The following is an 18260-nucleotide window of genomic DNA, read 5'->3' as shown; positions in this document are numbered from 1 at the left end:
TGACAGGCTTTTCCCTCTGAGGCACCTCTTAGAACAGTCCTTCTTCCTGGAGGATGAATTAGACCCCTTTGGGAGCTGTAAAATGAGCTTTTTGCCTGCCTTCCTGATGGTGTTATTGTTCTTGGGCTTCATTGCTTCTGCATGGACCTGGAGGAGAACAGTGACTCTGGAGCTTTTGTAATAAATAGCTTCTTCGGTAACAAGCGGGGTAAGGAAACTGGGGTTCCTCTCATTATACAATTTAGCACTGCATCTCAGTTTTTCTTTTAGAATTTTGTTTTGGGAGAGTGTGGCTAGAAGCTAAAAGAAAGTTTTGTTTGGTCTGGGTTAAAGAATGCAGCTGTATTTGCAGGGGTTCACCTTGACTTTCTTTTCAACATGGCCTTAATAATTCTTTCCAAAACAGAATGCCACCCTTTTTGCCCTGGTGGGAGCAATTAGAGGCAGGGCTGGAATAATCTGAGATGGGATGCATCTTGCCTGGGAGGCCGTGTATTATCAGGTGTCAGGGAACGCTGACTGTGACTGGATAGCAGTTCCTCTTCAAGCTGCTGACTTCTGTTGACAGGGCTAGGGCAACTTTGGAATTCCAGTGCAGCTTCCGCTCCGGGAAGCAAACCACTGCTTCACAGCCACGTGTCTGTCAAAGCAAATTGGAATTGAGGAGAAGGGAGCTCCCTCTGGCCATTTGAGCCAGAATGAAGATGTCTTTTGAGCAGTGACAGCTTCTGGAGTGAATGTTCTTGGGGAACAAAGCCATGTCATTGTAATTTCTCTGCCCTTCCTTTCTTTAATGGTCTGTCCTCAGCATTAGGAGACATGGCAGGGCCAATTCTGAGCTGCAGGGGTGACAAGTGGAAGAAATCTGGTGGAAAAGGTGAAGGAAGTGGGTGAAAGGGAGAGTCTGTTTCTACTGATATAGTTTTTTATGTAACATCAGGTGGATTAAGTGTAGGGCTAATGCCTTTCAATTTTTCAGATTTCCTTCATCATTATTTTTTCCTCCTCTTCTACCAGGTGGCTCAGGTAGAACTGCAGTCCTTACTTGCTGTTTCCTCCATGCTGGGTAGGTTGCCTTGTCTGCTAAGGAGAGTTTCTGTCTGCCATCCTCAGCCATGCAGGAAAGAGGACGGGGAAGGTGACATGGTCCCAGGTTCACAGCAGAGGGAATCAAGAAACCTGGGCCATTTCTTACCCTCCTCGTTTTCATTTCAGGGAGGTTATGATCAATTTGCATCTTCTTAAATACTGGTGAAAGAACTCTGTGTACTCCAGAATACAAAAATAGGAGAAATCTAACTTGAAGGGATTGGGAGTAGTTGATCAAGGAATAGCAATAAACACCATATTATTGCATCAAATTATGGTTTGGTGGTTTGCCTTAGAAGTCTTTGAGATAAGCAGCTGTCACCAACATTTCACCCCACTTTTCTGACTATAGCTCTTTTACAATAGTTAGGAAAGGGGCATGACTTACGAGATTGTCAGTGAATAATGGATAGCTATGCGTCTTCTTCCAGCGCACCCTGAAGAAGAGAAGCAGTAAAGGGCACACAGGGCAAGGCAGTGTGTTCCCAGTCTAATGATGGGTCTTGTCATCTCCCCAACAATGCTGCCAGCTTCCCATTTGAATGAGGAGTCTTGTTTATTGTTTAATTTCCCCAGCGTTTACAGTGGCTGCTGTAATGATAGGCTGGTTCATGATTAGATGGTTTCTCTGACGGGGCGTGTGAGGAGACAGAGAGAGATTTTATATTAGCACGCAGCAGAGTGGCTAGATGTCTGCTGATCTGAGAGAGGATATGGATGAGAAGTATAACTGACAACAGCCTCTTAGTTGAACCCTTGAGTCTGTATATTAGAAAAAAAAATCACAAACAAGGACAGGTCTTTGAACTGCTGTAGTCTGACTTTATTTCTGCGTCATTGTTTTGTCCCCTTCAGAGTTATACAAGTCTTTCTTTTTAAAGCTCTGTATTCAATTATTAGGCTGATTTCTCTTATGGAGTACTTTCCCATCCACAGACCTAAAAAGCAGTTGATGAGAATTCTAAGTGTGTACTAACCAAATACAACATGTAATAAAGTCGAGATTGAAACACACATTTTGAAGTCAAGCACAGAATACTGCTAAGGACATATTGATTTTCTGATGCTGAATTAAACTATTTTCAGTTTTTCTTTTTTGATGTGGTAGATCACATTATAATTTCATTTTTATTTTAGCCAGAGCACATATGTGTTTTCTAAAGCCTTCTGTAAAGTAGAAAACCGGGCAGTGAGAAGAAAGCTCCTTCAAACTTTTCTCTGTGGCTGACTGGGCAGAGGGGACAGCTGGGTGAGTGGACAGGGGTGTGGGTGTGACAGGCAGCAGCGAGGGGTCAGATGCTTTCAGGTCACTGGGCGGGTGAAGGAGCCTGAAGCCTATGCTTATAGAAGGAGAATGGGAGTCCAGATAGCAAAAGTGAGGACTGTTTTAATCAATGACTGTAGAATTGCTATTTACAGGAACACTCCTGTTGAACCGAATATCATTAATTTCAGACACTGGAACAATTTATACTTAGCAACTGGCCTGATATCCATGAAAAGTGAGCTTACTAAGGGGATTTTCAGTATAAGCATGACATTTACAAAGATATTGTTTATATTTCTAAGGGGAAACTATTTTCCTTCTTCGTCCCTGTTGGCCACCAGGTTGGCCTCGTTGTGCCCGCTTGACTGTGTTCATGAGCAGCCCTCCTCCTCTGGAGATGTCTCTGAGACTGAGAGTGGTTTTCAAGGGCAGTCGAGACAGCTGCCCCAAGGGGGTCTGTAGAAGGATCCTGGTATAGGGGACTCAGCTTGATGGACAGGAAGGGGAGACATCGGTATGTTTGCACAGGGGAGTCTGTGCAAAGTTGAGCTTTTATGAGCATGAACAGAATGGACAGCCATTGTTATGTGAAACAGGGTGACCTAATCTCCTATGAACAGCATGGAAGGTTCTTCTGAGCCTAGAAAACCTCCTAAGGAGGATTGAAAAGAGAATTTTATTTTTAGGAAAGATGAGATCAAGGTAGACTTAGAGCCTCTGGACATGGAAGCTGCAGTTTTCTCTAATCACCTGTAAGAAAGGGACTCTTGCACGCTGCTATCTGCCAAATGTTACCCAGGCACCTTCTCTGTGTGTGGTATCTTCTAGATCTGGGTGAGGCTCAGGTCATCTCCAGGTACCACCTGGGTTAATTTTCCCTGCATTTTTGGGTGATTTTTGATTGATGTGAGAGCTAACTTTAGGGATATGCCCCTGTTAATATTTATACACATTCGGAGATAAAAGTGAGAAATGTTCATCAAACTGTTGTTCTTTTTTTTCTTTTTTCTTTCTTCAACTTTTAAGTTCCAGGGTGCATGTGCAGGATGTGCAGGTTTATTGAAGAGGTAAACATGTATCATGGTGGTTTGCTGCACAGGTCATCCCATCGCCTAGATATTAAGCCCAGCGTCCATTAGCTATTCTTCCTGATGCTCTCCCTCCGCCATACTCCCAACAGGTCCCAATGTGTGTTGTTCCCCCCATATATCCATGCGTTCTCATCGTTCACCTACCACTTGTAAGTGAGAACATGTGGTGTTTGGTTTTCTGTTTCTGCATTAGTTTGCTGAGGATAATGGCTTCCAACCTCATCCATGTCCCTGCAGAGTTCATGATCTTGTCCCTATTAACGGCTACATAGTATTCCATGATGTACATGTACCACATTTTCTTTATCCAGGCTGTCACTGATGGGCATTTAGATTGATTCCATGTCTTTGCTATTGTGAGTAGTACTGCAGTGAACATACGGGTACATGTATCTTTATAACAGAATGATTTATATTCCTTTGGGTACATACTCAGTAACGAAATTGCTGGGTCAAATGGTATTTCTTCCTCTAGGTCTTTGAGGAATCGCCACACTGTCTTCCAAATGGTTGAATTAATTTACATTCCCACCAACTAAACTGTTGTTCTTGAATATGCTCATTTACTTAGGCATGGCCTTGGGAATGCAAAGTCAGCTGACTGAGACAGAAGCCCGCCCTTGACCAGGAGACAGAGAAGTAAACAATGGAGGGTGATGGGAGAAACAGAAAAGCCAGCATCAAGTGTCACCCTCACAGAGGAGAGGCAACCACATCACACTGGGATGTCAGGGCCACCTGGATTTCAGAGAGCCAGCAGGCAAGGCTGTTAGGATGAATAGCTTCAGTGATGAAGTCAAGCCAGTAAGATAAAATCTAAAGAACAAGAATTACAGAGATTTGGATTTAGTTTCATAAATAAACTTCACAGGTACCACAAGGAGAGGTGTTACTATCTCAATGGCTTAGCAAATCAAAACCAAAAAGCTGAGTAACACCAGCAGTCAGTTTAATACTGTTCATGCCACAGAGGGAGGGGAGGAGTTGTCTTGACAGGTGATGAACGGGAAACATAAACCCAATTCCATTGTTGGGGTAGGCAGAAAGGGCGGGGCTAACTCCCTGCTAGGGGTTTACCATGTGTCAGGCATAGCCCTAAGCACTGTCTGTGTAAAATAATGAAACACGGTTTTGTCAAACATGGTTTGCATTTCGGACTGGTCTTGTTTCCTTCCCATTTAGTTCCACAGAGTGGACTTCCATTGAATGTTGGCAGTTGGGATGGACTCTGGCTCCTTTAATAATTGGTGAACTTAGAAATTTCCTGAGATTATTCATGGTTTCTCTTCCAACTCTATATGTTAAGTCCACAGGATAGCTCAGTAAGGTTGGGGAGAGTGTCCAAAGTAAAGAGGACACTGTTAAATCAAGTTCCTGGGTTGAATTTTTAAGGGTATGTGTTGGGAAACAAAGGGAAGAATCATCTTGGCCCCTCCAAAAGTGCATTTGCTTCCCCAGCAGGTTGACTTCAGGACATGCTGACCTTTTGGTTCTGTTTGGGTGTCCGACTGGATCAGGTTTTCTCCTAGATGAAGGCTGCAGAGTGGGCAGAGAGGCATCATGACTAATCAAAGGCAGCTGGCATGGGTGCTTTTGCATATTAGTGAAACTGTTCCATGTCTTCATTTGGGAGGAAATTTCAGGACAGTTTGTGCTAAAATGGATGAGATGACTCATTGCCAAATGTGAAAAAAATAAGTCATTACATTCCCCCACATGTGTAAACTCTCTAAACACAGCAGTGTTTATAGGAAGGTAAGGCACCATCTGTTTTGTTGTGTTGTAGCTTATTTCTCATTTTTAATCACTAATTTATATTGAGAGGATGACAAATAGAACAGAATTAGATTTTTGGTTATGCAACACACTCAGGGATTCATATAGTGTTAAGTCCTCTGTAAAACATGAAGCAAATGTTTAGGTGGAGTGATTCACATTCCTGAGCAACTTGCCTGCATGCCATAATGCGAAAGTGAGATGCTTTTTTCTTCTTTAGGCCTTGGTGCCCATCTTGGACGATGAAAGACCCAACAGGTCATTGGGACTGATTCAGAAGGATTTAAAAGTCTTCTTTTTCATGTGTTCAAAGAAGCAAACATTCTAAAATGACTCCAGAGCATTCGCTAGGTTTAAGCCAGAATAGAACACCAGAGTTTGTCTTCCAAGGCAAAACACAATTGGCTTGGCCCAGATCATTGTATATACCATGTAAAACAGTGACACTAGGGCTTAAGTATCTAAAATAAGTGAAGTCACGGAGAGCCCAATATGCACATTGGATTGGCTTGCACGGGTTTATACTAATCTTCTTTCCATTACAGAGTCGAAGGAGCACATCCCCTTTCATTTCTCTTTTCTGAGTTTGTAGCTGGAAACTTCTGAAAATCTACTGCCTGTTCTGTTTTTAGGAAACTATTTTTCTGAATGATTTTACCAATTGCCATTTCACTAATAATTTATTGTGAATTTCAGTTAGCTAACTTTTATGGGATAGATGAGCTCCTCTCTGTTTTCATATTTCTCAACAGACCTGTCTGCCTCAGCTCAGCTTTTTCTCTGAGAAAGGTTTGGTGTCAGATGTGGTTTAATCTGTGGCAGGCATTTTGCTCTTCTATGTAATGACCCAAGGGTTGATATGAGAACCCAGCCCATTTTTTTTTTTTTTTTTTTTTAGTGTTTTAACAGAGATAGTTAAGTAACAAGAGGAGTTAAATAATTTTTTAAAGAGTTAAATCTTAATATTAGAATTAAATCTTAACTTTAGATCTAGAGTTAAATCTTGAGTCTCCTTTGTGTGGGCAAACTACTGCTTACAGAGTAAGTCTTGTGGGATGTGTAGTTCTGAATAAGTAGGAATTGAGAGACCACATTTTTCAAAGGGTCTCAGATACCCTTTTTTCCTAGGCTCTGAGATTTTCCTCTACAAAGGATTGATCAATTTAGCTGTCAGAGTGGAAGCCCAGAGGCTGGTTGTCCATGCAAATTAACCAGTTGTGCAAGCGCTTCAAAATTGCCTGCATGAAAAGTGAGCCTGCCCTTTGAAAATCTGGCACATGGTGGCTGAAATAAGAAAGTATTCACTATTCTGAGGCCCTGGTGTCCTTAGAGAGCCCATAACAGAAATTGCTCATTTTGAGCACTTGCTTAGTTTTTGGCAACCTGTTTGCTTTAATAAAGAAGTCATTTTTGCTCCTCTCTTTCTTTTCCTCAGCCCCCATGCCTCTTTGCAGCTCAGAACACATCATTGTCTCGTGTGGGAGTAATGAAATAGGAAGTGTTTACTCCAGCTTTATTTCCGTTACTGAGGCGATACTGAGGGCCAGCTATTTCTACTAGCTTTAAATATTCACCAAAGGATAATCTGCATGAAGACAGAATGGAAAACAATTGGATTTCTGCCTCCCAAACTGTTGTTAGGATTAGTCAATGCTTTGAGGAACAAAATCCCCTGTTACTTTGTTTATTCTTCTTTAGGTCTGAGTTATGTTTAATATTTCTAGATCATTCCATTCACAGTGACTACCGTCTGATGGAGAGAGGGGTCTCAGGCTGGATCTGGGCATGAAGGCTCCAAGTAGGAAGAGTGTATCTCTTTCATGCCGTCTTACTCTTTGGATACAACTTGTAGAAGTGCCTGCTCTTCTGTACAGGAAAGTAGCACTTGCCCCTGCCAGTCATCGAGCAGATGTTTGCATGATTAAATGACCCAGGTGTGAGGTCATCTGTCATCATGTGGGGACTTACTGTCCATGAGGCCTTGACCTTTGCGACTGGTGGCCAGGTGTTCTTACTTTGGCCCTGTGGAAGCCAGAGACTCAGTGAAGGGGAGTCTCAACGTCTGACACTTTTTTTTTTTTTTTTAATGGCATGAGAAATATTTGCTGAAGGGATTCTTTATTAAATGTTCTTGATAAATATGTGGAATTATTTCTAGATCAAATATCAGCTGGTTGCTGATGAGATTGTGATTTGGGGAAAAGCGATTCTAAAGGCTGAATTCCTTGAGGGCAGAGACCTCCCATGTCATTGTGGTCTTACGCATGTCATTCAGCATAACACCCAGTGTGCTAAACTGGGATACGGGAAAAGGTCTCTGATTGGGCGTACAAGCTGATGCGGAAAGTAAGGCCATTTATTTGCTTATTGGAATGCAATATTGTTGCATTTTATATCTATAATGATCTGATTATAAATATGTGTGTGTGTGTTCACTCTCTGTACATTTGGCCCACATTTTGAGTAAGATCTCTAACTTTCTAAAGCCACGGGTGTTTGCATCAGTGCTGTCCCTGCTAGGGACACGACTTCATTCAGAACCTGTTTGTCTGTGCAGAGCTTAGCTGGGGTCATGCACAGATTCTGTACTCAGGCCAGTGAGGGCAAACCAAGGGGCAAAGGAACAGTGTTAAGAAAGAAAAACCTTTAAGAGCTGGGCCTACTATATCCTATCTCTTAACTCTCATCAAAATGTCAAATACTGTTCAAAATTTAGGTGGGGCAACTACTGGGTATCTACCCAAAGGAAAATAAGTCGCCATATGAAAAAGATACTTGCACATGCATGTTTATAGGAGCACAATTCACAGTTGCAAACATGTGGAACCAGTCCAAATGCTCACCAATGAACAAATGGATAAAGAAACTGTGGTATATCTATACAATGGAATACTACTCAGCTATAAAAAGGAATGAATTAATGGCATTCACAGCTACCTGGATGAGATTAGAGAATATTATTCTAAGTGAAGTAATGCAGGAATGGAAAACCAAACATCGTATGTTCTTATTTATAAGTGGGAGCTAAGTTATGAGGATGCAAAGGCATAAGAATTACACAATGGCCTTTGGGGACTCGAGGGAAAGGGTGGGAAGGTGGTGAGGGATAAAAGGCTACAAATAGGGTACAGTGTATACTGCTCGGGTGATGGGTGCACCAAAATCTCACAAATCACCACAAAAGAACTTACTCATGTAACCAAACACCACCTGTTTCCCAATAACCTACGGAAATTAAAAAAAAACTAAAAAAAATTTAAGTGGTGATATTGAACAAATCCAGAGATCTATCTTTAAAAATTACCCCATTTTTCATTTGAGTCCTGACCCTGTCTTGAATGTAAAGTGGCCAGCAATCTTATATTTGGGAGTCTCAATGAACTTGCTCCATGGACCAGCCTCTGACCCCAACTAGTGCTGGCCTGTAGGGGAGAGAAGGGGAGGGGTACGCGGCTGCTCCCTGGACCATGGTAAGAGTGGCTGGGGCTGACTGCTGCCTTCATCATACAATTTCTTCATCAACTCAAACTTTTGTGCATTTTGCTTTTCCTTTTCAAATTGTTTCCTTGAATGCTGGAATATTTGCTCAGAAATGTGGTGGCAGGTGACAGCAGATGTTCTGCCAGTGGAAGGGAATGGCCAGGAACTGGCCCGCCTCCCTCGTACCTGAAGCTGACATTGCTGTTATTTGTATCCTTCAAAGACATCTAATGCAGGCGTGAGAACCACAGCTAATAAAATTATATGGTATTTAGAACTTTTGTGAAATAAGATTTTAGCTGCTCTTATCTCAAAAAATATGACTATGTGGGATGATAAATATGTTAATTTGCTTCACTATGGTAACCATTTTACTATATGTCACCATTACATCATGTTGTAAACCTCAATTTTCCATAAAATTTATTTTAACAAAAGTTGAAGGAAACAATAAAGATCCATTTTATAATGATAGATTATATCACATTTTTCAGTAGGCTGCACCATTTCAGGACATCCTGTTATCCCTATAGCTGCTTGTAGTGTATTTTTCTTCCCCCTCTTCCTTTTGTCTTGCTCTTCCTTCCCCCTCCCCTCTCTCTGCTTTCTTCCACTTTTGCCTCAAAGGCTTGTTCTCCGTTCCTGTCACACACTCTTTGTTTTCTTGAGTGCCTGGGGTTTCCAAGGATCCCCAACCACAGAGATTGCCGTTCTTTCAAGGGACATTGTTATCCTAAATGTCCAGTGTTGATTTATCTAAGCACATTTGTGTGGAGACCACCTATGTGGAACAAGTGACAGAGGCTGTCAGAGGTGACCTCATGGAAGCCTGGACAGCCAGGCCAGGGACAGTGACAGAAAGGGTTGCAGTGCTTACAGCCAGAGTGAATGGCATTTCATTATCCCACAGCCCACCTCTGAGTGCTCGGTCCTCCGCATAGTTCCTTTCAGTCAAACCAGTGGCACTGGATGAAGGCACTTCCAAAAATAATGCCCTTTACTCATTTTGTATTTTAATTCCTACTGAGAAAATTCTGAGTTTCGTCATTTAGGTTATTGCTCTAAATTCAAGAACGTTCATTCCTCAGTAAGTACATGCTGAGTTTTTAGACTGATGTTTCTATATAAGTGATTCCTTGCAAAAATGGACTGTGATGTTTTGTCTTTTTATTTAGCATATCTTAAAATCTATTTTAGAAGGCTAATATATTTCTGGGAATGTGGAATATATTTTCTTGGTGAATAATTCCAATGTGATATGCCATTTGTTGCTCCTGGGTTTTAAATGTTGATGTTTAGGGCCCAAGCTGCACACTTAGTCATGTGGGGTCCCCTGACCATGTTTACCATGTGGCTTGTGGTCATCCTCAGGATCAATGATTTGCTTGAAGAACTCTAAGAATGTATAAAACCTGTTGTATTAGTGATTATGGTTGATCTCAGTCAAAGGGTACAGGAGTACCCTTAACACTCCAGCTGTGGAAAAGGTGCATAGCTGGAGTCTGGGAGAGGCTGGCCAGGAGCTTCTGATGTTCTCTTTCTGATGGAGATGCATGGACAGTGCTTCCTCCCCCACAAGGATGTATGGCAACATGCATGGGGTATTGCCAACCAGGCTCCTTCACCTGAGCCTTGGTGTCCTGAGTTTTTACTGAGAATTGACCACATAGCCATGGCCAGACTAATCCAGGGAGGCCCAAGCCCTCAGCCATTAACCACATAGTTAGCCTAGACTATCTGTGTGGCCTAAAGCTCCCCTAAAACAAAGTCTCTCATCAGGCAGGACATTCTAAGGTCTTAGAGGTGATTTCCCAGGAACTTGGCAAGGGCAAGGTGCATCCTTTACTGTCATTCTCCTCATACCTGGAGTTCTCTGGTGGCAGCTTTTTGCCCCAGTTTCTCCCCTTCTTGTATTGTGCATCCTCTGCAGAGCTGCCATATTCACCCTCCCAAAGTTTGCTCATCCTGACATTCCACTGAACCTTCAGTGACTCTGCCTTCCTTTGGACGAAGTCTCATCTCTTTCTCACGTTAACATTCCCTACGATCTGTGTGTCATCTACTTTTCCCATCTCTTAGCTGTCTGGAGTGGCTGTTTTGAGCCCTCCATGCCCTTGCATGTGAGTGAGCTTGCAGGTAGTCATTGTGGCACATGCTACTGCTAGTCGATGCTGGCCGCCTCCACACACTCCTGATGCCACCCTCCCTGCTCCTTGGCCTCCCACCTGGAATCCACCCTCCTGTTTACTTCCTTGTCTTCCTCCAGAGACTTGAGCATGAGCTTTCTGTCTGTGATTCTCCTGGCTTTGCAGTCCAGATTTTTACCTTTGTGGGATCACTTTTTTCCACCTATCTCATTCAGTTTGCACTCCTGCAAACTCTTATTGTGGTGGACTCCGTGGTAGGGTTTCCACTCAACTCCAGGGTGCCAGGGTGCCAGGGTGCCAGGAACTCATGCTTTAACTCACCATGGTGCTGGCCTAAATGGCTCTGCTCTTATACCTGATGACTTTCAGCTGTTCCTCCCTCATCTACTGTTTGTTTCACCTGCAATGCACCCACTAAAACATACTTCAGCATCTCTTTTAATAGACTCCTTATCTCCTACTCATCCCTCGGAGCCCACATCACATTTCCATTTTCAGAAATCTTTTCCTTGACTCTTCTGCCTGTAAGTAACTTTTCTTCCCTCCAATTTGTAGTATTTACTGAACTACATAGCAGAAAAATCATGTAGAGAGCTCCTGAGAGTGTAATAGTTTCTTGCTTTGTCTTCTAAGCACCCACCACGTGTGGCCATGGGGCTGTGCTGTGCATGGTGATTAACTGAGGGACTGATGTTGAGAAGCCTGTCAATTAAACGCCATGGCCACTGGTGGAATTCTTGCCTTTGGGAAATGCTGGCCCAGCAGTTCTTAGGTTTCTTGAACCTGTATCTTTTAGGGTTTCTTTTCATCACTCCACTAAACTTTCTGATGCCAGGCGGTCTTTTCTATTTTTATTTCCAGTGTAATCTTATTGTGGTACAGTTTCTAAATTCAGCTTGTAAGACTGGCCTGGCATGTACATTTCTGTCATGTATCTTCAGGATAAAGGCTACCACTCAGCTCACCTTTCGTGTCCAAAATAATGTTTAAGTCTACATCTTACCTCATTCTGAGTAAGCTGGGCAGGGAAAAGGTGGCATATTTTCGCAGAAAGTCATGTGCTGATGAGCACTTAGTGAGTTATAATTGATATGAAATCTTCTTCATGTAGTTCCATTTAGAGACAATTTGAAGAGCGTAGGTGGCCACAGGGCAAAACTTCTGGGAAAGAGTTACTGTTGGTAAATCAAAAGTGTTGTCATGATAATTCTGCACATGTATGTTCATGGTGGCATTTTTTAATAAGCAGAACTCTGAAAATTATGACTCAGAGGATTTCAGAGGTTGTTTGTACCAAGGTTAGTGCGAAGCTAAAAGAGAAAAGAATAAGAGTAATAGGGAATTGAGTCAAATAGAGAAATTTCTATGTTTACAAAAAGTAAGCAGTTTCTTATTAAATGGGTAGTTAAGTGTCGCTTAAAAATTTTCCAACTTCCAGTCTGGGGTGAGCCTCTGGGGCTATGTAGTTTCTTTGCCTTTTGACTTTCTTCTCAGTTTTCTAGAAAATATGTCAGTGATTTATGATTAATGCATTGGCTAATTTATGACCTTGCTGGGAGAGGACAGGGGGTCTCTGCTTCTGGACCTACAAGAATCATCGTCTGTTCCTCTAGCTTGGCTCCAACTCAAGGTCTCTGCTTTGTCACTGTTGTTTCAGCTCCTGAGTGCACGCTCCCAGGCACACGTGGGTGTCCTGGTGAGCACCCTGTCTTCCCCAGGCAAGGGCTGACCCGCAGGAGTAGAAAGTCCCAATACTGTTCACTTGGCTGACAAGCACCAGGCTGGTAAAATATCTTTTTCACTATGTAAACACAGGCACAGTAACAACCCTTTCGGGTGGACACCGTTGAATCCTGATGCTGGGACCGGTTTCCTGTTTAGACATCATATTCTATAGGAAGCTGTGTTTTCCCCCAAGCCAAGAGAGCTCTGTCCTGTGGGTATTGCTTTTCCACAAGGAAGAGGCTGGGTTTTGGAGTCTGTTGGTTGGACCAGGACTGTCTGGCAGTCCAGGCTGTGGGCTGTCCGTGCTGGATTCAGCAGGGATGTCTTCTTCCTGCAGTATTTGCTTTCTGGTTGTGTTACTGACTGTGAATTCTTACAGTGTTCTTTTTGGCCCCAGTCTCTGTCATTTAAGAGACTGACCCATATTCTGCAGGTGTGGTTTTGCTGTCCAGCTGAGGGGTCACATCAGCTCATTTGTGACCTCACTGAGGGAGGCAGGAGACCTATTAGCCCTGTTTTTAATGTAGTTCTAGACGTGGGAACTTACAGAAATTGCCAGCTATTCATGGCAGTAACCAGAGGATCTGTCAAACTTTATTACTTAAATTTCAACTCAGATCTAAACAACTATAAGGATGTTTTAGTAATAATTGTTGTAAAACAGATTTTAGGACTGGAGAGAGGAAGCTTGTGTATTCAAACATGCCACTTAATAAAGAAGTTTCAACTAACATATTTTGTTGCCACACCCAAAGGTGATATTAGTGATGTCGTGAAAAAGCAATTGGCCGCTCTTAGGAATATTTCTGAGACTGAGTGTGCTTCCCTGGCTCCTCTTTTGGCTTCAGGGATTTGCATCTGCACCTTGTCCTGTCCAAAGGATGACGTCACGGACTTTTGAGGACTCTTGCTGGGACTGGAGGGTTGGCCGTGCTGCACGATGTGAGGGTGCCTGGGCTGCTGGGGCGTCTCAGGCAGGCATGTCCCAGTGTGTTGCCCTGGGTCACCCCCTTGCTTCCCATGAACATACCAAAGGCCCGTCCTGGAGGAAGGGAGCCTCATGGAGAGGTAGTGCCACCTTGTCCTGTTCCCTGGCCTCTGAACCCTGGGGCTTCTGAAATGGCAATTCAGCAGGTATAACATTTTATAAATGTGCAGCTGCTGTTGTTCAGTTCATTTTCTGCAGGCAGATGGCCTTGGATCATGACTGAAGCTGACCGTGTGGGAATCACTGCCTAGAGGGACAGCCAGAATGTTCTGGGAAGTTCTTTCTCCAATTTTCCCTTCATCAGGGTGGGGAGGAAGAATGTCAGGGTGTTTCACATCTATAGCAGTCGGAAGCTGCCACCTGGGAAGAGAAGAGTGAAACCAGATGAATGAGGAGAACAGAAAAAAGCATGAGCCCTGAAATGCAGTATTTGAAGTCAGAGGCATCCTTCACTGGTGATGAACACATTTCTCATATGGATCATAGAGAAATACAGAAACTGTATTTTCAGTTTCTGGCATACATGTTTCTAGGGAGGCTTGCGTTTTGTGGTCATCCTTCCATCCAATGACAATATCAAGTTTTCAGAATTTTTGTATGTTAAATTGAATGAGGAGATTGGACAGGTTTACTTGGTTTTGGTAAAGTGGCTTGTTATTCATGATGTATCATTCTTTTTCTATAAAGCCTCATAATTGTGTACCTAATAAATTAATATGAAATAAAAATATAAACTCACATTTCTAGCAGAGTTTGTGCTACTGCCTTTATCTCCTGTTTTTGAAATGCATTGTATAAGGTACCATGTGTTCCAAAAAATGGAATGAGTCATCATGAAATGGATAAATTCTTATAATGAATCTTAATTTAATTTTCAGACTGCTTGAGATAATTTCAATGGGTTTGAAATAATGGTCCTTTTGGATGTTTCATGAGAGTTATTTCATCTGTTAACAGCATTTAAACGCTCATTTCTCCTTTTCTGAAGACAAAGAATCCGTTAGTGCACACGATCCTGAACTGGGGTAGCGTGATTGTGATGCCACGCTGTCCTGCGTCACTGCTCTAATCCCACGTGGCTAAAACAGCTTGTGCTGATTGTTCAGGCTTTAATGGAACTTCATAGAATTCATCACCAACAATGACCACATCCTCTTTTCAAATGGTTGACTGGATCTCTCTGTTTTCTTTTTTGAAGTGTTGGTGTGTGAGACGTGGGCCAGAGTGCCCACATGGCCGTGGAGTCCGTGTGATTCATGATTGAGGAAACGCGGCCTCCACCTTCTCTGTCCTTGGTAAGTGAGACATCTAAATGAGAAGGGAAGAAACCAAAAATATACAGACTGAAATATTTTTGACAGCTTGTGGGCTTTACTTCTGTTATTAAAAACGAAGGTAGGCCGGGTGTGGTGGCTCACGCCTATAATCCCAGCATTTTGGGAGGCCAAGGAGGGTGGATCACCTGAGGTCAGGAGTTCCAGCATGGCCAACATGGTGAAACTCCATCTCTACTAAAAATACAAAAATTAGCCTGGCGTGGTGGTACGTGCCTGTAATCCCAGCTACTTGGGAGGCTGAGACACAAGAATCGCTTGAACCCAGGAGGCAGAGTTTGCAGTGAGCTGAGATTGACCACCGCACTCAGGCTTGAGCGACAGAGCAGGACTCCACCTCAAAAAAAAAAAAAAAAACCAAAAACATAAAAATAAATAAATAAATAAACAAAAAAGAGTGAATGAGCAAGCTTTCAGATAGAGAAATCTTTCAAGTAAAACACTTTTGGTCGTATGCCACCGCTACATCACTCAGGAACCTGCAGACATGAAAAGGCTTAGATGCTTCTTAGAGTCTTCTGCGCCCCGGTGTGACTGCCTACCGGGTTTCAATTTTGTCTCCTGAGGTTACCTCTGTGCTCTGCCCCCCAATTATTTGCAGTGCATACCACTGTCATCTCACTTCCTGTTCTGGGACATTCTGCGGTCCCCTGCACCTGCTGGGTAAGCCCTAAACCTCTCATGATACTCTCAGGGATCCTCCTGGTCAGGCCTCCACACAATTTCCTCCTTCCTGGGGTCAGTGATGTGTTCCCACCACCAACTGTGCTTGTTTGGATCTTCCAAAGGCTGGCTCATAAATGCTGGCTTTACTGGAGCCTTTCTTAAGCACTTGAGACCTAGGTGTTACCACCTTCTGGGAAGACTAGAAGAAAGGAGGGGGTGAAGGGGGAGAGAGGGTGTAGGGGAGGAGCAAGTAAAGTGAGGGAAAGTGATGGTATCATTCCATATACATGTCACTGCAAAGACACTGCCTTTGTTTATTGACTTATTTATTTTTCTCCCTAACTAAATGACTGTCTCATTGTGGACAGGCTTATATTTCTTCCCAATTCACAAAGTGCTTTGCTGATTTTAGATAATCAAGAGATTTTCTGAATCACTGGTGACCATTCCTGCTCTAGGATTATGAGTTCCCGGTCCCTGTTTTCTTCTATGAGGAAGGAGGCTAGATGGGTCTCAGAGCCGGGCCCTCTGTATAGATGTGTAGATGTGCAGATGTGCTCAGCTGAGATGAGAGGCTCTCCTGTGTTATCCTTACGTTTTGCAGAAGAAACGGATGTCTGCATTTTGCATCTTTCTCCAGCCCACGTAGATTCAGGTTCACATAGTGTCTTAACTGGAACCTCCCGTTCCCTCCTCCATGGAGAACCATAGTACCTGAGAGCCTGTGTTGGCTCGCTTTGGATGCTCAGTGGTCATCATGATATGTGATAGGAAGAGTTATTAGCTAATATAAGTCCTCACTGTGTGCCAGACCCTGCACTGAGATGTTTTCAATTCTCATAACAACCTTTCAGGATTCTATTATTATGGTCACTGTTTTAAAGATGAGGAAATGGAGGCACAGAAAGCTTAAGTAATCTGCCTGAGATTTGCAGTGAGTCAGAGGCAGAGCTGGGATTTGATTCTATCTTCTTAACCTTTACACAAAACTGCCTCTTAGCACTAACAATGCCTCCCTGGAATAAGCACAGTCAGACATTATTTTTTGTTCCTTACTGGAAATACTCAGACTTGTACAGAGAAGCTCAGAACAAATATTAAGAAATCAGTTTTTCAAACAGTAATCTAAATCAAAAATTGGTGAACGTTTTCTAAAAAGTGTGAGAAAACATTTTAGTGCTTACAGGCCGTACAGTCTTTGTTGCATCACTCTGCCATTGTAGTATGAAAGCAGTCATAGATATGTAAGTGAATGGGCATGGCTGTGTTACAATAAAACTTTATTACAAAGACAGGCAGTGGGCTGGATTTGGCCTCCAGGCTAAGCAGCTTTCTGAGCTATGATTAACATGATCCTTGCACTGCTGAAGACCTCATAGTATAGTGAATGAGAGTGTTTCAGGGGCAGTAGGTACTAGTCCCACAATGCAATTTATCTTGGATACTTGGGTTTTAATTATCAACAAATTTTAATGAAGTCTATTGTAACTGCAAATCTTACCCCTTGGAATAAGGGCATTTGATGTTCCATTGCTTGACATAGTCTATATGCCTCAAATGTATTAGTCTAAGTCCCACCTAAATTATAGCTTTGCTCAAATTAGGGCCTGATAAATATTATTTTCTTGATATTTTGTTAAGCTAGTATATATAATTCATTTATGAAATAAGTTTAGATGGTATTTCCTACTTTGGTTTTTACATAATTTCTAAGAGTGACACTGTTAGTTTGCAACCTTATATATAAGGTGCCTTTTATATATATTATATATATATTGCTGCCTTTTATATATATTAGGCTAAACATGAAATTATCTTGGGCTGTCTGATAATTATGTTGAACAAGAATGTTCTGATCTCAAATATCCCTCTTTTATTATGAGCAAAGACAGAGTTTGAACAGGATTGACAGTTAAACCATGAAATAACATGGCAATACCCTTTGCCACATAAATTGTGGTATGATTTTTTTAAATTTTACATTTTTATTACAAAAGGATATTTCTGACACTTAAAGGCATATTTGACTCTACCATTTACAAAGATGGGGAAAGAAAATTGAAAGACCAATTAATTTGTGTTTCTTGAAGCTAAATTAAGGAAGGAACTATTGTATTCATTCATTCATTCGTTCTTAGAAATCTATAATTGCAGCAAACTCAAGAGCCTGATAACATGGCAGAAGTTTTGGAGACATGCCTTTGTCAAGGAGCTACCGGCCCCTAGGTACTTATTCTATGTGCCATGGCAAAGTGTGCTTCACCTTAATGGCAATGATATAAAAAACAAAATTCTGATCATAAAAGTAATGGAAAACTATCCTTGATTCCTTATTAACTGTAAAAGCAAATTGCAGAATAATATATTTAATAGAATCCCATTCCTCTTAAAAATAAACACACACACACACAGACACACAATCTCTACACACAAGTTCATGTGTGTTATAAAGTCTACTAGAATATATATTAATATATACCAAACTCTAAACAGAGATGATCTCTGGAGTACAGGTGTTTGCACTTTATCATCCGTGTGATCAGTAAGATTTTCAGGAGTATTATTATTTTTACAATTAAACAAAATTTTAAAGGGCATTAATGTAGTGAATGCTCATTACTGAAAATATATAAAAGAAGGGGAATATTCAACTATAATGCCTCTATCCAAGGCAATCACAGATGGCATTTAATGGAG

The 18260-nt window shown here is 42.1% G+C and overlaps 1 protein-coding gene across 1 annotated transcript in view; it reads left to right on the top strand.

Annotated features, from left to right (window-relative positions):
* SEMA5A (semaphorin 5A) overlaps positions 1–18260 on the top strand; it is a 510195-nt gene that overhangs the window by 98970 nt on the left and 392965 nt on the right. Inside the window, exon 2 of the mRNA XM_023218224.2 lies at positions 14762–14858. The gene's annotated coding sequence lies outside the window, so the exon portion shown is untranslated. The remainder of the gene's footprint in view (positions 1–14761; positions 14859–18260) is intronic.

The sequence above is a fragment of the Piliocolobus tephrosceles genome, chromosome 4 (genome assembly GCF_002776525.5).
Source record: "Piliocolobus tephrosceles isolate RC106 chromosome 4, ASM277652v3, whole genome shotgun sequence".
Taxonomy (NCBI): domain Eukaryota; kingdom Metazoa; phylum Chordata; class Mammalia; order Primates; family Cercopithecidae; genus Piliocolobus; species Piliocolobus tephrosceles.
This window is presented reverse-complemented; position numbering and strand designations above follow the sequence as displayed.